The following is a 24,001-nucleotide window of genomic DNA, read 5'->3' on the forward strand; positions in this document are numbered from 1 at the left end:
AAATGACTATGCTAGTGGGTGTGTTCATGATTGAAGAGAAGTTAAGGTGTGTATCTCCAATAGGGTTGGTTCCCCTCATCCTGAATTGACTCTCTCTCAAATTGGGGTTAGTAGGAAAACATGCTTTTCTGCACCTCTGGTGATTGGTGGTGTTATCTCGATCGAGCATTTTTGAAGAGCTATCGGGTATTAGAATATGTATTTCTTGTCCTCCCTCTCCAGGAATAACATAAGGGCTATATCTCTTATTGCTGAGATTTCTGTGAACGACTTTCTTCCCATAGGGGGAAGTATCTCCAGGTCTTCCACCTCTTTCATTTCTTGTCCTTCCTAATCTGAGCTTAGTGTCTGTTGCATCGGGGCCGCCATTTGTGGTTGTTGTTGCGTTGGTTGTGGTTGCCATGGAAATAGTAGTGGATTCATGTCTATCAGCACCTTAGGTTTGAAAAAGGCGAGATCGAACATTTGGTTCATGTTCAGTAGTGGATTAAAGTATTGAGGTATGTTCCAGTGGTTGTGCATGGCATGGTACAATGCCGGAGCTACTGCAGGTGCCAGTAGATCGAGGATATTAGCCATCCACATATGGTTCATGGAGTTGTCCATTGCCAATTTCATCCTTTTGTCACTACTTGGGCTAGAAAGTTTGGATTTCGAATGGTCACCATAATCTCCTGTCCCTCGAGCATCATTGTGAAGAACAGAGCTTGGCCATGGAGGTCTTGCTTGATCCACGAGGTTGGTTGGTGGTCTAGGTGTAGTGAGTGTGTTGCGTACACCAAGTGTGGGAGTTGCATGTGGTTGTTCTGATTGTTCATGGTGGGAAGTTGGAAAGATGGTCTGGAAATTCTGTGAGTTAGCAGTATTAGTCGATTTCTCCTGTTTAGAGGAAGTAGCAAGTTTGGCATTATTCTCTCATGTGGTGTCTTTTAAAGTATTAGAGGAAAGCTGATTTGGAAGATTCAATTTGCATGTTATTGGGTGAGTTTGGCGTGTGCGAATAAATAGAGGCAGCTTGATCAGCTAACTCCATAGCTATATCCATTTGGATGATGTCTGTTGACAAGTGTTGAACATTGTTTTGTATTTTTGTAACTTGTCATTTGTGGAGTGTATTTTGTCTCCATGTAATAGGGGAGGCTTAGTTAAACTTGAGCTATCATTAGGATTTGGCAGCAAATCAGAATGCAAGGGTGTAGGGTATGATCATTTTGAGCCACGTCTGGGACACATGTCTCTTCATTACTGGTTGATTTCTTTGGTTGTATCGAAGGGATAGAGCGTGCGGTGGGGGAAGCGTTTTGCAGGTCATTTGGAGCGTTTGAGGAATTAACGTCTTCTTCATGATCTTCTTAGAGAGACCAAATTTATTAGAAGTGGTGGGGTACTGGATATTAATTATTCGATTCTTCACCAACATGTTGTCTATGGGATTGGCATGTAGTTGTCTTTTATTGAGTAAGTTAGTATAGGGATTGTTGGAATATTCAGACTCTTTAGATTTGAAAGCCAGTTTCTGGGTAAGAGATACTTACCTGTGGCAGCGTCAGAAATTTTAACATTTATAACTAGCTCTCCACTTTGCAATTTTGTGGTACTGTGTTGTTGTTCCATCTGTTTGCCTGGTTCTGTATCATAGTTGTTGCTGGATGTCACGATTCAAAATTCTACCATAGGCGTGTCACACCTCCTTTTTTCTGAAGGGGGGGATAGGGGAGTTTTTCCAATTTAAGTGACATTAATCGAAATGGGATTATGTATTTATCAGAGTCGCCACTTGGAATAATTTATGGTGTCCCAAGTCACTGGTTTATTTTAGATCCCAAATCGAGGAAATTTGACTCTATTTAAGGTCCGCGAACACAAAAAACCGGGTAAGAAATTCTGTTAATGCGGGAGAAGGTGTGAGGCACTCCCGAGTTCTGTGGTTTTAGCACGGTCGCTCAACTATTAATAATTTGGCCTAATTATCTGATTTATTACATATTTGAAACTTACGGTACATTGTTTATCTTCTAACCGCTTTTAATTGTTTATGGAATTATTTTTGGAACAAGTCACGATGTCGTACACTTGTCATTTTGGCACACGTTGCAAACCGCGCCACATGAAATGTACCCGCGATTTACGACATGCTTGTTTTTATTATTGTTTGAAATTGTGGTCGAGTTACGTGAAACGTACACTCGGATTGGGATTACGTATCATAACTATGTCACGGGAACCGTACCCATAGTCACGATGATTTATTATTAATCGCGCCTAAAGCAAAACTACGCATATTCATGGTTTGATTATCCTAAAGTTCGAGATTGCATGTGAGGTACAAACGTTATGGAGATATACTGTAGGAGCCAGATCATTCTTTCTTGAGGGTTTTAGACTATTCAAGATGACATTTAATTTCCAGAAGCAAACATTATATGGAATTATAAACTAACATGTTATCAACTCAAATTAATTTATGAGATAATCGACAGCCAACCAAGAGCACTTCGGCTAGTATAATAACACTTCGGCTACACCAGCTCTGAACAAATACACGATCAGGCCCTATTACTGGGCTCCACACCCCGGGCCCAACGGCCTAAGGTCCAGACTCGTTCAAAGGACTCCCAACTGGCCCAAGTTATAAGTCCGGCCCATTTATGAAGTCCCTGTTAAGACGAAATCTGGAGAATAACATCATTCGCCCAAATTTCGAAACAATGTGTAAAGCTAAATTAGAGGTTAAATTTACAAAGATAACCTACTCCATAGCTACTGATTACAGTAGTTGAATTCATGAATTATTACAAACCTTTTCAAAACAAATCTTGTACAAATCATTCATCAGCAGGCAACCCTCAAACTTAACGTTACAGAAGACTTAACTATTGCTATCAAGGGCACTTTGCTTATGAAGCCCTTTATTACACAACATAATGCCTAACGTGACCCTGAGCTTCCTACCTTAGGACTTCTGCTTCCAACTACTCTCCCAAACTTACGAAGATATAGCCATTGGGCTATTCTTCATAAACTATTTGGCGAATCAAATTGCCCACAGGTTCAGGTTTGACTAAGGTACTGCCACTCATCCAAACAAAGTCATTTTTTCTTGAGAATGTATATTAACAGCAATAGGAAGAAAAGAAAAGGCAATACAAATGGTCAATCCAAGCAAAACAACTTAAACAACATTTAGATCTAACAAACCAGACATACAAGGCTGAAACACGCAACATGTCACTATGAACGAACTAAATTTGCCCTTAAAAAAAATATCAGCAATAAGAAACTATTTAAATACATTAGGATTTAAGTCAATACATCGAAAACACAGTGATAAGTCAACAAAGAGAAAATTAGCAATCCCTTTTGAAGCATAACCAATGTATAGAATTGTGATAAATACCTAACAACAGATAGACCAGCTGAAGAGCCAAATAAAGGCCAAGAGAGAAATAAACAACCAGCAGAACTGAGTAGCAACCAAGAAAACCAAGCAATAATCCTAGCCTTAAAGTTGAGCCTCAAACACAGCTAGTCAACAGCAGCAGCAAACCAGAGAAAAACAGCCTTAAATCTGGGAATTTCCAGTATTCTCTAGAAGAAATCCATCTCGGAAAATGAGAAGAAGATTCAATTTCAAAGAATTCTCCCTAAAATCTGTCTATTCCCGGTTGTATTTGAGAGGAATAAAACTCAGTCTAAAAAAATCCACCCTTCGTCTCTGTGTGAAGGGTGTATATATAGGCTATCTAAAATCAGAGAAGGTCTGTTGGGGGGAAGGAATATGTCAGCGTGAATTCAGGGAAGAATAGGCGAGGGGAGGGAATCTTTTTCCAACTGAAAAATGCCAACTGTCCCTTCTAGAAACAGACTATCTGCTTAGGCTTGGGCCAAATGTTGTAACCTAAATGGCCCAAAACCAAGCCCAGATTCGACCTTAAAGAAAAACAGCCCACAAATGAAACAACACATGCCATATTGGAATTTCAAATAAAATCAGAGATTTTACTAAATACTTAACTTTTGATTAATCTAAATTAGTTTATTAGTTGAACTAATTGAGCATGCGATTAACGAAGGAGTTTAATTAACCGACTGACAGAAAATAAGAAAGAAGGAAAAACAACAAAACAAAAACAAACAAGAAAAAAACATGGCCGAAACAAATGAGGAAAAAGAATACTAATTTAAACGCTAAAGAAATGAGTAAACGAAACAACCCGATGAGCAGTGAAAATGATGAACTCTAGCCGCGAATCGATGAAAGGAACGGACTCCGGTAACTTCGAAACGGGTCGAGACTAGCCTAAAATAAATGCTCTCAACAATATTACTCGATGCATGTGAGTCTTGAACTAAAATAAACAGAAACACCAAAGTAATTTAGAAATAAACCAGACTAGGGTTTTTCTGGAATTTTAGATCTAAGACTCGCTAATTGTGGTGGGGTTTTTGATGAAATTGATGGGGGATTAGGGATTAGGAGGGTATGAGGGTTATTGGGTGCGAGTTTGAGAGGATTTGGTGTGGCGCCGCCGGCGTGGGGATTCTGGGCGGCTAGGGTTTGAGTGAGTTTGAGGGAGAGAGACGAGGGGTTTGGGGGGCGGCTAGGGTTTGGGTGAGCGAAAGAAAAGAGAGGGAAATGGGAGGGGTCTCCAGGGTTTGGGGGAGGGGGGAATCCGACAGATATAAGGGTTAGAGGGGAGGGGGGGGAGTTACGGGCCGTTCGATCAGAGGAGATCAACGGCTGAGATCGCTGTTAACGAAACGACGTCGTTTCGGTTAAGTGACGAGGCTGGGCCGGGTGAGGGAGTTTGTAGGTGTTGGGTTGGGTGGACTTCGGGTAATTGTTTGGGCCAAAATTTTTTTGGCCCAAATTTGAGAACAAAACGGGTTTTCTTTCTTTTCTTTTCTTTTTTCTTGATTTTAAATCCTAATAAAATTAATTAAAACTTAAATTAAGTCTTAAATCAATCTAATTTGTAGAAATAAACCTAGTTATCTATTTTACCATAATTAATTAAATTAGACTAATGAAGGAAGAATTACTAATTTGCAATTTAAAGCTAAAAATGTAAAAATGACTTATATATATATATATATTTTATTTTCGTTTAATAATGCAATTAACTCATGCAATTAAATCCTAAATGCAACTAGACCTAAAATGTTATGCACGAAATACTTTAGACATTTTGGTGTTTTTATTATGATTTTAGCATGTTAAATATGCAACTAAATGCAAGCAACTTTTAACCAAAATTCTTACAAATTCTACAAAATTAAAAACAATTAAGAAAAAATCTATTTGTGAATTTCTATAGGAATATTTTAGTCGGGCAAAAATCACGTGCTCACAGCTGCCCCTCTTTGCTTGAAAACACGAAGAGTTTTCGGGCAAAGATACATTGAGCAAATACGAGCGATTTTTGACCGTTTGTATACTCCATGGAAGCATTTTGAAAACGTTTGACCGAACCTTGCTTCCGAGGTTGCCTACATATCCTCGGCTATGGAGGAATCAGGTCAGTGTAGTTCTGGAAGTTTTGGTAGCTGGAACTATCGAGAAGCTGTGATTTCACTGTTGTTGCTGCTGCTGCTCTTTCTTGCTGAGCTCCCTATTACACCAAAGTCAAAATGAAAAAGAAACTAACTAAGCCTATCAGCTACGAGTTACAAGATTCCTATCTATGAGTCTTCTGAAGCTTGATCTTGAGTCTTGAATGGTTCTTCATGCGGACTTTTGACTTGAACCTTGATGCTTGCTAACTGCAGGTGCTAGTTCTTTCTTCTTCAGCTTTTCGGATCAAGATGGGACATGCAAAGCTTGCGACTTCAATCATGTCTTGAGCAGCCCATATCTTTTCATCTACTTCTGCATTTTGGATTCACTTTTTTTTTTTTTTTTTTTATTGAGACTTCTTCCTTTGGTTATCTCGGACTGTCAGCTCGCATTCTTGAGGCGAGCTTCTGCTACTTCTAACTTGAATTGAATCCTCAAATGGCTTCCCTCGTTCTCCAGGTGGGCGCCTGATGACTTAAAACTCGAAATAAATTCCCTCATTCTCCAGGTGGGTGCCTGCTAACTTAAAAACATAAAATTAATTCCCTCGTTCTCCAGGTGGGCTCCTGTGTTGACTTAAAACTTAAAATGAATTCCCTCGTTTTCCAGGTGGGCGCCTTATTACTTAAAACTGAAATGAATTCCCTCGTTCTCCAGGTGGGTGCCTGATGACTTAAAACTTTAAATAAATTACCTCGTTCTCCAGGTGGGCGCCTGATGTTGACTTAAAACTTGAAATGAATTCCCTCGTTTTCCAGGTGGGTGCCTGCTGACTTAAAACTGAAATGAATTCCCTCGTTCTCCAGGAGGGCGCCTGCTAACTTAAAACTTTAAATAAATTCCCTCGTTCTCCAGGTGGGTGCCTGATGTTGACTTAAAACTTGAAATGAATTCCCTCATTTTTCAGGTGGGCGCCTAATTACTTAAAACTGAAATGAATTCCCTCGTTCTCCAGGTGGGCACCTGATGACTTAAAACTTTAAATAAATTCCCTCGTTCTCCAGGTGGGCGCCTGGCGTTGACTTAAAACTTGAAATAAATTCCCTCATTCTCCAGGTGGGTGCCTGCTGACTTACTTGAACTTAAAATAAATTCCCTCATTCTCCAGGTGGGTGCCTGCTGACTTAAAACTTTAAAAAAATTCCCTCGTTCTCCAGATGGGCGCCTGATGTTGACTTAAAACTTGAAATAAATTCCCTCATTCTCCAGGTGGGTGCCTGCTAACTTAAAACTTTAAATAAATTCCCTCGTTCTCCAGGTGGGCGCCTGATGTTGACTTAAAACTTGAAATGAATTCCCTCATTTTCCAGGTGGGCGCCTGCTGACTTAAAACTGAAATGAATTCCCTCGTTCTCCAGGTGGGCGCCTGATGACTGACTTGAACTTAAAATAAATTCCCTCATTCTCCAGGTGGGTGCCTGCTTACTTAAAAACTTAAAATAAATTTTCTCGTTCTCCAGGTGGGCACCTGATGACTTAAACTTGAGATGAATTCCCTCATTTTTTAGGTGGGCGCCTGATGTTGACTTAAACTTGAAATGAATTCCCTCGTTTTCCAGGTGGGCGCCTGCAATATGACAACATAGACAAAACAGAGAAAATTTGCTGCCCTAGTTTGTACCAGGAACATTCATTAATTATTAGTTGCATCCCATTATCCAGGAGGGTCCTAAAAACATAAAACTAGATCCCATTATCCAGGAGGGTCCTGAAAACTTAAGACTGAACTTATCTGGAACATATTTTCCTCATGGGGGATTCCTAGCAAAGCAAACAAGATTTCTTTCCCCTGTTTAAAACAAAGAAAATTCTGATCAGCTGCTTCGGGCTACGAAGAATTGTTTGACCTTTCAATCGGACCTCGAACACAAAACCTCTGAATAACTTGAATCCCTTACACTCAACTCGTCGTATAACACTTTCATTCTGACAATTGTGGAACCTTTGCATTTCCAACAAATTCACGAATCACTTGACCACCTGAACTTCAGTTACCATCGCATTGCTCATTCTAAACCATGTCACTTAGAATGTGCCTGGCCAAATCGCTTGGTGCAAATAAAAGCCGGTAATGAGCTTTGAAGTCCTTTCTTGCTTGCTTAACAAAAGACTAATTTGACAAAGACTTAGAAAAATAGACCCAAAAGAAACGAAGCGAAGTGACTTCGAGAATTAGGAATAAAAAGAAAAACTGAGATGACTATTTGAAGAAAAATTGAAAAGAGACTTATCTGAATGAATCAGCTGGCTCTAATGATCATGACATGCATTTCGGATTGATCAGCCTAATCCATTCAACTAATCACATTTCTATTCATGTCATGTTTTCATACTTCAAAACCCGGGCTTTCAACGATCCAACTTTTCCGTAAAGTCACCAACCTCTTTCGACTTATAGTGCCCTGAAGGGTTTTCACCAACAAGCCTCTCTCATTTGTCCATCTCTCAACTCAACGTCGCCTTACGGTGCCCGTGAGGGTTTTCACCAATAAGACTCTCTCATTTTAAATTTTTCCTCAGCTCACCATCGCCTTATGGTGCCCGTGAGGGTTTTCACCAATAAGACTCTATCATTTTAAATTTTTCCTTAGCTAACCATCGCCTTATGGTGCCCGTGAGGGTTTTCACCAATAAGACTCTCTCGTTTATTCACTTTTCCTCGTGCCCGTGAATAAAGGTTCTACCCATGATGCAAATAATACCTCCATCTCACTTGACTTGGCATCCTCAAAGTTGACCAGAAGGTCTTTCTTTGGACTGTAGTGTAGGTTTTGGACAGGGTTAGAAAGAAAGGGTGGCATGCAGGCTCAAAATAATTTAAGATGAAGGGTTTCAAAATTACATCTTTTGGAATCAGATTTTTTTACAAAACTAAAACTTCTGCCCCTGTTTCTTCGAATCTGGGGAATTTTTGGATTTTTATTTTGATGGGACCGAACCGTGTAAGGCTGCCTACGTATCCTTAAAAGAAATCAGGTCAAACGTAGTTCAAACTAGTAAAAGTTGTTTTGTTTTTGTTACTTTGCTTTTCTTTTTCTCCTTTCTTTTCTCTTTTCTCTCTTTGCTTTTTTCTTTTCCTTCTCTTCTTTTTTTTCTTTTTTTTCTCTCTTTTTTTTTATTTTTTTATTTTTCTAACTCTGCTTCTGATTCCAAAAGAGGGGTATGAAAGAAAATAAATAAGGCTCAAAAATGGGTAACAAATGATAAAAAGTGTTTGGGATAGCATAATAAAATGCCTTCATCATTCCAACTTTGAACATGCCTAGTACAAAATGCGATTGAAGATAAGCAAAAAAATCATACATAATATCTCTTGACTGCATCGGAATTGATGGCCATATCCACACATTTACCTTCTATGTTTGTTAAATACAAAGCACCATTGGGCAACACCTTCATCACAATGAGAGGCCCCTTCCAGTTTGGGAACTTGCCTTTAGCTTCAGCCTGATGTGGAAGGATGCGTTTCAATACCAGCTGACCCACCTCAAATTTTCGAGGACGTACCTTCTTGTTGTATGCTCTTGCCATTCTTCTCTGATACAGTTGACCATGGCATACTGCCGCCAATCTTTTTTCATCAATCAAACTCAATTGCTCTAGCCGGGTTTTGACCCACTCATCATCATCAATTTCAGCTTCAACAACGATCCGCAGGGATGGAATCTCAACTTCCGCAGGTATAACTGCCTCGGTTCCATATACCAGCAAATAGGGAGTTGCGCCTATTGAAGTGCGGATAGTAGTGCGATAACCCAGTAAAGCAAAAGGTAACTTTTCATGCCATTGCCTCGAACCTTGCACCATCTTACGAAGTATCTTCTTTATGTTCTTGTTAGCAGCCTCAACAGCTCCGTTTGCCTTAGGACGATACGGAGTGGAGTTTCGATGCATGATCTTGAACTGTTGGCAAACCCCTTTCATCAAGTGACTGTTGAGGTTGGAAGCATTATCTGTGATGATTAACTTGAGAATTCCGAACCGGCAAATGATGTTTGAATGAACAAAATCTACCACCGCCTTCTTGGTCACGGACTTGAAAGTTACAGCTTCGACCCACTTGGTAAAATAATCAATGGCCACAAGAATAAAACTATGCCCGTTTGACGCTGCCGGCTCAATCGGTCCAATGACATCCATGCCCCAAGCAACAAAGGGCCAAGGTGCCGACATTGTGTGCAGATCAGATGGCGGGGAATGAATCAAATCACCGTGCACCTGGCATTGATGACATTTGTGAACAAAGCTGATGCAATCACGTTCCATGGTGAGCCAATAATAACCTGCGTGAAGAATCTTCTTGGCCAAGACATACCCACTCATATGTGGCCCGCAAACCCCGGAATCACTTCGGCCATGATAGTCGAGGCTTGTTTAGCATCTATACACCTTAGTAATCCTAGATCTGGAGTTCTCTTGTACAATATTCCCCCACTTAAGAAGAATTCGCTAGCCAGACGTCGAATGGTTCTCTTTTGATCGCCTGTGGCATTTACCGGATATACCCCTGATTTGATGTATTCCTTGACATCATGGAACCAAGGCTCGCTATCAAGTTCCCCCTCAACCATATTGCAATAGGCATGCTGATCACGGATTTGGATTTGCAGAGGGTCGACGTAAGTCTTATCTGGATGGTGTAACATTGATGCCAGAGTAGCCAAGGCGTCGGCAATCTCGTTATGAATCCTGGGAATATGCCTGAATTCTACCGACCTGAATCGTTGACAAAGATCATGCAGACATTGTCGATACGGTATGAGCTTCAAATCCTGAGTCTCCCATTCTCCCTGAATCTGGTGAACCAACAAATCTGAATCTCCCAAAACCAATATTTCTTAAACTCCCATGTCTATAGCTAGCCTCAAACCCAGAATGCATGCCTCGTATTCAGCCATGTTGTTAGTGCAATAAAATCAAAGTTGAGCTATTACGGGGTAGTGATGCCTTGTTTCAGAAATGAGTACAGCCCCTATTCCGACACCTTTCATGTTAGCAGCTCCATCAAAGAAGAGTTTCCAACCTGGCTTTTCATCATGATCAGCCCCGTCAACATACATCACTTCTTCATCAGGAAAATAAGTCTTCAGTGGCTCATATACTTCATCCACCGGATTCTCGGCCAAGTGATCGGCTAGGGCTTGGGCTTTCATCGCGGTTCGAGTCACATAGATGATGTCAAATTCTGTGAGTAAAATCTGCCACTTTGCCAACCTCCCTGTGGGCATAGGCTTCTGAAAGATATACCTTAGAGGATCCATGCGAGAAATGAGGTAAGTAGTGTAGGATGACAGATAATGCTTCAACTTTTGCGCCACCCAAGTCAGGGCGCAACATGTCCTTTCAAGAAGAGTATACTTAACCTCCTAAGGAGTGAACTTCTTGCTGAGGTAATAAATGGCCTGCTCTTTCTTTCCCGTGATGTCGTGTTGACCCAACACACAACCAAAAGAATTATCTATGACCGTCAAATAGAGGATTAAATGTCTCCCGGGTTCTGGCGGGACCAACACAGTGGGGGTTTAGACGGTAATTCTTGATCTTATCAAATGCCTCCTGACACTCATCAGTCCACTTAACCGCAACATTTTTCTTTAGCAACTTAAAGATGGGCTCACAAGTTGTCGTGAGTTGAGCAATAAACCTGCTGATGTAGTTTATCCTCCCGAGCAGGCTCATCACCTCAGTTTTATTCTTTGGTGGTGGTAATTCTTGGATGGCCTTAATCTTTGACGGGTCCAACTCGATACCGCGTCGACTGACTATGAATCCCAACAATTTTCCCGACGGGACACCAAATGCACATTTCGCCGGATTGAGCTTGAGGTTGTACCTGCGGAGCCTTTGGAAAACTTTCTCAAATCCCCAACATGGTCAGACTGCTTCTTTGACTTGATGATCACATCATCTACATAAACCTCAATTTCCTTGTGTATCATGTCATGGAATATGGTAGTCATTTCCCTCATGTAAGTTGCCCCAGCATTCTTTAAACCGAATGGCATTACCCGGTAGTAATACGTCCCCCATGGCATAATGAATGCTGTCTTTTCTGCGTCTTCCTCGTCCATCAGGATCTGATGATATCCCGCATAACAATCCACGAAAGACCCAATCTCATGCTTGGCACAATTATCAATCAGAATGTGGATGTTCGGCAATGGAAAGTTATCCTTTGGACTTTCCTTGTTGAGATCACGATAATCAACACACACCCTCGTCTTACCATCCTTCTTTGGTACTGGTACCACATTAGCTAACCAAGTGGGATATTGAGTGACCCGAATGACTTTTGCCTCCAGTTGCTTTGTGATTTCTTCTTTAATCTTCACACTCATGTCAGTCTTGAACTTTCTTAACTTTTGCTTGACAGGATGGAATGTAGGGTCAGTTGGCAATTTATGAGCTACCAAATCAATGCTCAAACCCGGCATGTCATCATACGACCATGCAAAGACATCTTTATATGCAAACAATGTTTTGATTATTTCTTCCTTGATTTGCGGTTCCAGATGCACACTTATCTTGGTTTCCCTGACATTATTTTGATCCCCTAAATTGATTGCTTCGGTTTCATTCAAATTAGGCTTGGGTTTTTCTTCGAAGTGTTTTAGTTCTCTACTGACTTCTTCAAATGCCGCTTCTTCATCGTATTCTGTTTCATCATCACCCTATACTTCTTGGATCGTTATTTCATAATTAGATTGGCTTTTAAGATTTGGCTGAAAATTCCTCATGCATGTCATGTCATTGAAACCAGCATAAAAAGAACTGTACAGAGAGAAAAAGCAAAAAACAAAAATGAAACGCTATCAGGATTAATGGAAAACTGGAAATTTTATTTTATTGAAAATAAGAGGATAGAAGGGTTTGTACATTGAAACAAGCAAAAACTAAGAAAAATCTGGATTACAACCCTGGAATAACCCAGATGACAGAAAGGAAAACAAAGCAAACTACCAAAACTCCTTCCGGATGGGGAGAGGGGTAGCTTTCCAATTGCTAAACTTCACATTTGGCCCAACAAGCTGCACATCGGCATTACTGGAACCTTCCCCAATTTCGACCATATTAACCTCATCAAACAGACTTTGGAACCTCTTGATCAGCTCTTCATCAAAGTCGAGCACAGGTTTTGGGACCACTGATATTGGGCGTTTGGCGACCCCTGACTTGACGAAAGACTTGGAGATATGTGGAACAGGTTTAGGGAGTGACCATGCCTTTCCTTTCAAACTTTTAGCCTTTTTCACGTCCTTCCCTATGAGTGTGAATCCCAAACCAAATGTACCAAAGCTTTCACGTGGACACACCGGATGCACAATACCCTGCAAAGATGAACTCAGACCTTTGCCCGGCAGAAAACCATTCTTCAACATTTCATTTGCTACCATGACAGATGCGGATGGTATCTTCGGACCTAGGATGCATTCTCCTTCCGGAATATTCTCAACAGACACTGTTTCAAACATTTGGTAAACCCAAAGCCCTTTATCATCTTCAACTTCAATAAATGGAACGATTGTGTCATTGTGAGCAGATGAGTTCTCATCACCGTGCACAACTATTTCCTGCCTGTCCCATTTGAACTTTATCATTTGATGCAGAGAAGATGGGATTGCCTTGGCAGCATGGATCCAGGGCCTGCCCAATAACAGGTTATAGGAGACAACCACATCTGGCACTTGGAACTCCATAGTGAACTCTACTGGCCCTATTGACAATCTGAGCATTATATCACCAACAGAATCTTTCCCTCCTCCATCGAAGCCTCGAACGCATACATTATTAATGTGGATCCTTTCAGTGCCAATCTTCAACTTTTGCAAAGTGGACAGAGGGCAAATATTTGCACTGGAACCGTTATCCACCAGTACCCTTGAAACAAGCAGAATCCTTGCACTTCACTGTGAGGTATAGAGCTTGATTGTGTTCTTTACCCTCTATAGAAAGTTCATCATCTGAGAAAGTGATCCTATTTGCTTCGAAAATCTTGTTAGCAATCTTTTCCAAGTGGTTCACCGTGATCTTATCAGGAACATGTGCCTCATTCAAAATCTTCATCAACGTTTTACGGTGTTCATCTGAATGTATCAGTAAAGACAAAAGAGAGATCTGAGGTGGTGTTTTCCTCAACTGTTCTACAATGGAATAGTCTTGCATTTTCATCTTTTTCAGGAATTCCTCAGCCTCTTCTTCGGTGACCGGCTTTTTTACTGGGATGTGGCAGTCCTTGAATGGATTGGTTTTCCTCAGTTCTTCTGGAGTAAAACATTTCCCAGAACGAGTCAGTCCTCCGGTTTCATTGACTTCTTCCTCTACTTCTTTCCCTTTGTATGTTACTATCACCTGTTTGTAATTCCACGGGACGGCCTTTGTGTCAACCATTGGTAACTGGGTCACTTGCTTAATAATAACGGGGGTAACATGAGCCCCTTCCACGATTATGACAGGCTTGCCCAGGACCACTGGCATGGCAAATTTTTTCTTTTCATGGTTCGCTTCAACATCAACCGGAGGCCCTTTCACAACCAATACAGAAGGCTACATGTTGAGCGTGCTTGGCTTCTCCGACACCCCTTTAACTGTCAAGGACATTGCTTTTGCAGAATTTAGAGCTTTGATTGGATTACTTTCGCTAGCCCGGATCCTCATGACATACTTGGAAGAATTCTTGGGCTCCCCATCCTTATGAACTATCTCGATCATATGTGTCTCTGCATGGGCCGGCAAAGGATTTTGGTTGATGTTTGGCGCTTCTGGGCTCTGGACCACAATTTGATTTGTATCAATAAGCTCTTGGATCGCCCTCTTCAAATGCCAGCACTTCTCCGTGTCGTGCCCCGGGGCATCAGAACAATACGCACATCTAAGGGATTAATCAAGGTTCCTTGGAGGCGTATTTGGTATCTTTGGCTCAATCGGCCTCAAAACGTCCAACTGCCTCAACCTCTGAAACAAACTGGTATAGGAATCTCCAAGAGGGGTGAAGGTTTCTTTTCGCTGCTGCCTCTCTTTTCTGTAATCTGGCCTTGGTCAAAAACTTGGACCAGTAGGGTTTTGGTATGGTTGTGGGGGTGTATAAGGATTTTGTGGGGTTGGAGCATGCCATTGCGGGTAAGGAGGGGGTTGAGCATATGACTGTGCGTGGAGAACATGGTATTGGGGTAGCCCGACAGAATATCGAGGGTCTTGTGGTGGGAAATAATGCTGAGATGGATTATATGGAGCTTGGGTGTAGGTTTGAGGCCGGGGTTGAGTTTGGGTGTACTGGTGAGGCGGACCACTTGGTCCATGCCACGATCCGGAGAAAAACATAGCGACATCTTCTTTCTTCTTTTTGCCTAACAGGCTTCCAGTGCCACTTTGAATTGCTTGTGTGGTTGCTTTTATGGCAGAGTAGCTCATGATCTTGCTTGACTTGAGTCCCTCTTCCACCATTCCTCCCATCTTTACCACATCGTTGAAGGACTTACCTATGGCTGAGATCAAATGGCCAAAGTAAGTGGGCTCTAGGGCTTGAAGAAAGTATTCGACCATCTCATCTTCTTCCATCAGAGGGTAGACTCGTGCAGCTTGTTCTCTCCATCTGAAACCATATTCCCTAAAGCTTTCATTGGGCCTCTTCTCTACTTTGGTCAAAGATAGGCAATCCGGGACAATGTCTATATTGTACTGAAAGTGCCGAGCAAAGGCCTGAGCCAAGTCATCCCATGTGTACCACCTGCTAGTGTCTTGGCGGGTGTACCATTCTAAAGCTGCCCCACTCAGACCCTGACTGAAATACGCTATTAATAATTCATCTTTCCCACCGGCGCCTCTCATATTGCTGCAAAAGCCTCTCAAATGGGCCACGGGATCTCCATGTCCATCGTACGGGTCAAACTTGGGCATCTTGAACCCAGCGGGTAGTTGGACATCCGGAAATAAGCATAAATCCTTGTAAGCCACACTTACTTGGCTTCCTATCCCTTGCATGTTCTTCAAAGATTGCTCTAGACTCTTTACTTTCCTGAACATCTCGTACTACTCCACGTTCCGGGATGGTTTCTCAGTTTTGACAGGAGGTTCAAAGAGAGGGGTGTGGGAATGAGGATCCGCGACTTTGAAAGTTGGTTCCGGGACATGATATTGGGTATCTGGAGCTTGGAACGCGGGTTCACTAGAAGATCTATGAAGAGTAGCTCGCGGAGGGGCTACGAAAACAGGAGCGGATGTCGAAGCATGGTATGCAGTTGTTTTGGCTGGTGGAGCGTGAAAGGTTTGGGACGAGGTGCCAGGGTAATGGTGATAAGGGGTAAAGCCTGGTGCGTGCTGAGGGGAAAGGTCAATGGTAGTGGGATCTTGGGCCTGTGACAGTGGTGGGATGAAAGCAGGATTTTCTGTGTAGTTAGCGGAGAATGAAGGTGGAGGATGCCCCCTGATCCAGGCTTGATACATTTCTGCCATTTGATGCTTCAACCTGTAGACCTCCTCTTTTAATTCAGACTCCGATTCTACAATCTCCCTTGGCGGGTCGACAACACCCATGTCTGATTCTTTACTAGTCATGACTTCCTTGCACTTTGATCTGGTGTTATAGGGGTGACTTGCCAGGATACCAACAAACTAACCACCTAAAACAGAACCTGTCTTTATGCACACACAACAACTTGGTCAGTTTTAAAGCAATTTACAGATAGGTAATTGCATATTGGGGATGCAATGCACCTGAGCAGTTAAACGTTTCTAAATGCTTTGCGACGGCTCATGTGTTTCATCCCGGCTTTCCCAAATTCTCCAAATCCTGATTTTTCCCTCTCTCCTCCTGCTGTGTTTCGCTCTTTTAATTCTTATTCTTTCCTCTTTTCTTTAGTTTGGCCCCTCTTTTCTTTCTTCCCTCATTTCTCTCTTTTTCTCTCTCTTCCTTTCTATTTTCTTTTAAGAATATGATTGAATCCTATAGGGATTGCCTACATATCATGACGCCGCATGAATCAGATCATTATGTAGTTCAGAGAAATAGATACGAAATAATTTATTTCATCAATAAAAGACATCTTTTTGGATTTTCTATTACAAGGACTAAAAGTAGCAATGACTGCAAAAGGAAAATCTACAGACTCAAAATAAAGTAATAGACAACCTTGACAAAGACGAACACGACTCGGAGAAAGTAAAATACAAACTACTAAAGGAAATCAAAAATACATAAGAGCCTCCACTGGTACTCCGGAGGCTTGCGGGACATCAACCGGTCTCCGCACGGGCCTGCGGGCAATATCTTCTTGAAGGCGGTCTAGGTCAACCATCACCTATCGGACGAATGTCATTACAGAAGCAAAAAACATAGACTTGGTCATGTCTTCACATTCATGGCATTTCATTACAACATAATCAGCTATCTCTTTAATCCTCATTCTGATGACACCCTTTTCTTGAAGCAAACGTCCAATCTGCTGGGCCTGAGCCTCTAACACTTGTGTATCTGTGTTGCTTTGGTCTTGTAACTGCTTCAGGCTTTCTTGTAGTTGGTAAATCAGTGCATAGCAATGCTCTCTTTCTGTCTTGAAATCCTTTGTTTGCTTGATCATTTCATTTTCCAGGGCAACCAGCTTTTTCTGTAAAATTGCTACTTCTTTGTCATATTTCTGCTTCAACTGGTGGGCTAATCTAGCGTGTTCTTCCGCACCTTTGGCCAGCCTTGCTTGAGCATTGAACAAGTCCCTTTCGGCCTTTGTCAAGTCAAAACCGTAATCATGCACTTTCCGCCTCAGGTTGGTTATAATTTTCTCATCTCTCTCACTTCTTGCTGGTGTCTCGGCAGCTATTTTCATTCTCTGGATCTGGGCTCGAAGGGCTTTATTTTCCTTGGCCAACCTCTTCTTTTCCCCTTCATCTTCAGCTGCCTGCAAACTACTATCAAATTTGATTTTTTCAATTTGTTCTTCTAGCTTGTTTAAAGTAGTTTGGTATTCCTTTTCTTTAGCCAACCAAACCCATTGCTCTCGTGCTCCATCGGTGAATTGTTGGACATGGGGCCTTTTGGCGGGCTGTTCTGGCTCTTGACCGACCCAACTTCTTTTCCTGTACCACGCGGCGTAGTTGGATCCTACTTCACCTATGGACAGATCTCGTACTTGAGTCTGTGGTTCCAGGAACCTACATTGGTGCCAAATCTGGCGAACCCTTTCTTCAGGAAACGTGGCTTTCGGGCATATTTCAATAACCTGTGGACACAAATCTTCGTCATAGGGGATTGTTTGGTATCTTCCCAACTGGCGTAGGACACGATGTGGGGCATATGGCTGAATACTCCGAAGACCCATTAATAAAAGAAAGCACACTCCGGCGGACATGTAGATAACTTCGTCGACCGGGAGCCAACCGAAAGTCCACTCAATTCTATTTGCGTTTAAAGAACCCAAATACACGAACCATGCCTCAGTACCTTCTAGAAACTCATGACCGTTTACTCGGTTTTCATATTCTTCGATGTAATTGAGTCCGGTCAGACCGTAGTTCATGTAACCTGGGCGATGACAAAGATGTTCTAGCAACCACATTTATAAAAGCAAGTTGCAACCCTCAAAAAATGTTTTCCCGGCTCGACAAGCGGTTAAAGCTCGGTAAATTTCTACAAGAATCATCGGTATGATAGTGCCATTGGCCTTTTTGACCATAAAGTCGTCCACTCCTGCGAGCCCCAATTCTATATGTTTGTCACTCCTTGGGCATATCAGAGTGCCTAAAAATGCCACCACAAAGGCCAAACCCCTGCGTGCTTCCCATTTGTCTTTATTTCCCTGATGGTTCAAACCAGTGTCCGGAGCCTCAAATCCGTGGGGGTCCCCATACCGGCTGTATAAGAAACGGAATGTGCAGAATCCTCCGGCTAAATTTTCATCTTTAACCTGTCGGCCAATACTGAGGAGGTCCAAAAACTTATGAGGGATTACAGTTCTTGGTGCTACTGGATATTGATACCTTAACTTCCCTTCGAAACCAACATAACCTGCTATCTCCTCAAGTGTAGGGGTCAACTCAAAATCAGAGAAGTGGAAAACATTGTGTGTCGGGTCCCAAAACGGTATCAAAGCTTCGATTATATCAACCCTTGGTTTAATTTCCAGAAGACCAGTTAGCCCACCTAAAGCCTTTGTCACGGAACGCTTACTGACCTCCCCCAGGTCGTTCCACCACACATGGAGTCCTAGTGGAATCTCGTCTACGACTCGAAAAGGTATATTTTCAACAATGCTCATCCTGCACATTTTATTTAAGGCGACTGGTTAAAAACAAGTGATTTTTGATTTTTTTTTTATTTTTGACCCCCAAAAAAAGATTATTTGTGCAAAATAAAACTCAAACAACTCAAGGCCACCTTTGCAAATAACGGCCCTTCAGCCCTTCAGAAGTGAAGATTTTAAAGCTGTGCTTGCTAAGTGGCTAAAATTAGAAAAAGAGCCATAGGTGGCTATTCTGGTAAAACAAACTTCCTGCATCCCATCGGGACATTTCTGGCTATTTGGACAGAAAGTTACATCCCCTAAATTTATTTATGACAAAATGACGCATTTTCAAATTTTCTGGTTATTTTTTGTAAAAACGGGGCCGAACCCGATGAGGGTTGCCTACGTATCTCACATCCGGTGAGAATCAAACCCGCGTAGTTCGGTCCATCTTGTTGCACAGAAAGATATGATTTGTTTTGAAATGATTTTTTTTTCTCTTTTTTTGAAACTTTGGCATAGTAACGGGATTTTTGAATATCGAGATTATCAAAACCGGGCATTTTTCTATCCTACCTCACTCTTGGTTTTTTTTTCTTTTTTTTTTCTTAGTTTTCTTTCCTTACTCTAGAAGCCGGTCAACATAAAAGCCAAGCAAATTAATGCACAAGTAGCACGTAAATAATGCATCAGGATGGTCTTTTAATTTTCGGGTGCACCTATCCTAGATGGACCCAACCCCTGTGTTGAGTCCCCTAAGTCAAATGCACGTTATGCAAGCAAACGTACCTACTAGGGATCCGACATGAGGCTGTGTTATTCTAAGTTTTAAATCCTGGGTGTATTGTTCTAGACCTGGCTTACCCGAGCGGACAACTCGAGCCGGAGGGGGGGGCAGCGTACCGGGAATACAGAAGCTTCACCGGCTTTGCAACTTGTCCGAACCTCGTTCTAAAATTAGGATAAGACTCTAACAGAAAAGAAGCCACGCGAAGCGCACGCTCCCCAAAAGATTAAGAAGACTCAGAGTGAAGGAGGGTTTCGTAGCAATTTATATACAGTTCAAACAATATCAAAGCGGTAAAATGCGACATTTAGCACATCAGGTTCAAACACGTAAAAATCAGATAATAGACAAAATCCAAATATAACAGTTATTCTAAGCTCGAATTCTGAACCCTGAACCAGAGATTCTGGGGTTAGGTCCCCAGCAGAGCCGCCAGAGCTGTCACACCTCCTTTTTCCCGAAGGGGGGATAGGGGAGTTTTTCCAATTTAAGTCACATTAATCGAAATGGGATTATTTATTTATCAGAGTCGCCACTTGGAATAATTTATGGTATCCCAAGTCACCGGTTTATTTTAAATCCTAAATCGAGGAAATTTGACTCTATTTATTGTTCGCAAACACAGAAAACCGGGTAAGGAATTCTGTTAACCCAGGAGAAGGTGTGAGGCACTCCCGAGTTCCGTGGTTTTAGCACGGTCGCTCAACTATTAATAATTTGGCCTAATTATCTGATTTATTACATATTTGAAACTTACGGTACATTGTTTATCTTCTAACCGCTTTTAATTGTTTATGAAATTATTTTTGGAACAAGTCACGATGTCGTACACTTGTCATTTTGGCACACGTTGCAAACCGCGCTACATGAAATGTACCCGCGATTTACGACATGCTTGTTTTTATTATTGTTTGAAGTTGTGGTCGAGTCACGTGAAACGCACACTCGAATTGGGGTTACGTATCATAACTATGCCACGGGAACCGTACCCATAGTCACGATGATTTATTATTAATCGCGCCTAAAGCAAAACTACGCATATTCATGGTTTGATTATCCTAAAGTTCGAGATTGCATGTGAGGTACAAACGTTATGGAGATATACTGTAGGAGCCAAATCATTCTTTTCTGAGGGTTTTAGACTATTCAAGATGACATTTAATTTCCAGAAGCAAACATTATATGGAATTATAAACTAACATGTTATCAACTCAAATTAATTTATGAGATAATCGACAGCCAACCAAGAGAATGATCGAACTTGATTCAAATTTACAGCACAAGTACATTCTGAATTTGCAACACTAGTATAATAACACTTCGGCTACACCAGCTCTGAACAAATACACGATCAGGCCCTATTACTGGGCTCCATACCCCGGGCCCAATGCCCTAAGGTCCAGACTCGTTCAAGGAATCCCAACTAGCCCAGGTTACAAGTCTGGCCCATTTATGAAGTCCTTATTAAGACGAAATCTGGAGAAGAACATCATTCACCCAAATTTCGAAACCATGTGTAAAGCTAAATTAGAGGTTAAATTTACAAAGATAACCTACTCCATAGCTACTGATTACAGTAGCTGAATTCATGAATTATTACAAACCTTTTCAAAACAAATCTTGTACAAATCATTCATCAGCAGGCAACCCTCAAACTTAACGTTACAGAAGACTTAACTATTGCTATCAAGGGCACTTTGCTTATGAAGCCCTTTATTACACAACATAATGCCTAACGTGACCCTGAGCTTCCTACCTGAGGACTTCTGCTTCCAATTACTCTCCCAAACTTACGAAGATATAGCCATTGGGCTATTCTTCATAAACTGTTTGGCGAATCAAATGGCCCACATGTTCAGGTTTGACTAAGGTACTGCTGGCAGTCTCATCCAAACAAAGTCATTTTTTCTTGAGAATGTATATTAACAGCAATAGGAAGAAAAGAAAAAGCAATACAAATGGTCAATCCAAGCAAAACAACTTAAACAACATTTAGATTTAACAAACCACACATACAAGGCTGAAACACGCAACATGTCACTATGAACGAACTAAATCTGCCCTTAAAAAAATATCAGCAATAAGAAACTATTTAAATATATTAGGATTTAAGTCAATACATCGAAAACACAGTGATAAGTCAACAAAGAGAAAATTAGCAATCCCTTTTGAAGCATAACCAATGTATAGAATTGTGATAAATACCCAACAACAGATAGACCAGCTGAAGAGCCAAATAAAGGCCAAGAGAGAAATAAACAACCAGCAGAACTGAGTAGCAACCAAGAAAACCAAGCAACAATCCTAGCCTTAAAGCTGAGCCTCAAACACAGCTAGTCAACAGCAGCAGCAAACCAGAGAAAAACAGCCTTAAATCTGGGAATTTCCAGTATTCTCTAGAAGAAATCCATCTCGGAAAATGAGAAGAAGATTCAATTTCAAAGAATTCTCCCTAAAATCTGTCTATTCCCGATTGTATTTGAGAGGAATAAAACTCAGTCTAAAAAAATCCACCCTTCGTCTCTATGTGAAGGGTGTATATATAGGCTATCTAAAATCAGAGAAGGTCTGTTGGGGGGAAGGAATATGTCAGCGTGAATTCAGGGAAGAATAGACGAGGGGAGGGAATCTTTTTCCAACTGAATAATGCCAACTGTCCCTTCTAGAAACAGACTATCTTATTAGGCTTGGGCCAAAGCAGATAGTCTAAAAAAATTCACCCTTCGTCTCTGTGTGAAGGGTGTATATATAGGCTATCTAAAATCAGAGAAGGTCTGTTGGGGGGATGGAATATGTCAGCGTGAATTCAAGGAAGAATAGACGAGGGGAGGGAATCTTTTTCCAACTGAAAAATGCCAACTGTCCCTTCTAGAAACAGACTATCTGCTTAGGCTTGGGCCAAATGTTGTGACTAAATGGCCCAAAACCAATCCCAGATTCGACCTTAAAGAAAAATAGCCCATAAATGAAACAACACATGCCATATTGGAATTTCAAATAAAATCAGAGATTTTACTAAATACTTAACTTTTGATTAATCTAAATCAGTTTATCAGTTGAACTAATTGAGCATGCGATTAACGACGGAGTTTAATTAACCGACTGACAGAAAAGAAGAAAGAAGGAAAAATAACAAAACAAAAACAAACAAGAAAAACACAGAGCCGGAACAAATGAGGAAAAAGAATACTAATTTAAACGCTAAAGAAATGAGTAAACGAAACAACCCGATGAGCAGTGAAAATGATGAACACTAGCCGCGAATCGATGAAAGGACCAGACTCCGGTAACTTCGAAACGGGTCGAGACTAGGCTAAAATAAATGCTCTCAACAAGATTACTCGATGCATGTGACTCATGAACTAAAATAAACAGAAACACAAAAGTAATTTAGAAATAAATCAGACTAGGGTTTTTCTGGAATTTTAGATCTAAGACTCGCTAATTTTGGTGGGGTTTTTGATGAAATTGATGGGGGATTAGGGATTAGGAAGGTATGAGGGTTATAGGGTGCGAGTTTGAGAGGATTTGGAGTGGCGTCGCCGGTGTGGGGATTCTGGGCGGCTAGGGTTTGAGTGAGTTTGAGGGAGAGAGACGAGGGGTTTGGGGGGCGGCTAGGGTTTGGGTGAGCGAAAGAAAAGAGAGGGAAATGGGAGGGGTCTCCAGGGTTTGGGGGGAATCCGACAGATATAAGGGTTTGGGGGGGGAGTTACGGGCCGTTCGATCAGAGGAGATCAACGGCTGAGATCGCTGTTAACGAAACGACGTCGTTTCGGTTAAGTGACGAGGCTGGGCCGGGTGAGGGGGTTTGTAGGTGTTGGGTTGGGCGGATTTCGGGTAATTGTTTGGGCCAAAATTGTTTTGGCCCAAATTTGAGACCAAAACGGGTTTTCTTTCTTTTCTTTTCTTTTTTTTTTTTTTGATTTTAAATCCTAATAAAATTAATTAAAACCTAAATTAAGTCTTAAATCAATCTAATTTGTAGAAATAAACCTAGTTATCTATTTTACCATAATTAATGAAATTAGACTAATGAAGGAAGAATTACTAATTTGCAATTTAAAGCTAAAAATATAAAAATGTCTCATATATATATATTTTTTTGATTTTCGTTTAATAATGTAATTAACTCATGCAATTAAATCCTAAATGCAACTAGACCTAAAATGTTATGCACGAAATACTTTAGACATTTTGGTATTTTTCTTATGATTTTAGCATGTTAAATATGCAACTAAATGCAAGCAACTTTTAATCAAAATTCCTACAAATTCTACAAAACTAAAAACAATTAAGAAAAAATCTATTTGTGAATTTCTATAGGAATATTTTAGTCGGGCAAAAATCACGTGCTCACAAGGCGTCGTAATGACACATAGTCTCTAAGACTAGGTAAGCCGATTACAATTACAATTTAAGCTATTTTTTTAAAACATATAACTTAAT

Source organism: Nicotiana tabacum, chromosome 14 (genome assembly GCF_000715075.1).
Source record: "Nicotiana tabacum cultivar K326 chromosome 14, ASM71507v2, whole genome shotgun sequence".
NCBI lineage: Eukaryota > Viridiplantae > Streptophyta > Magnoliopsida > Solanales > Solanaceae > Nicotiana > Nicotiana tabacum.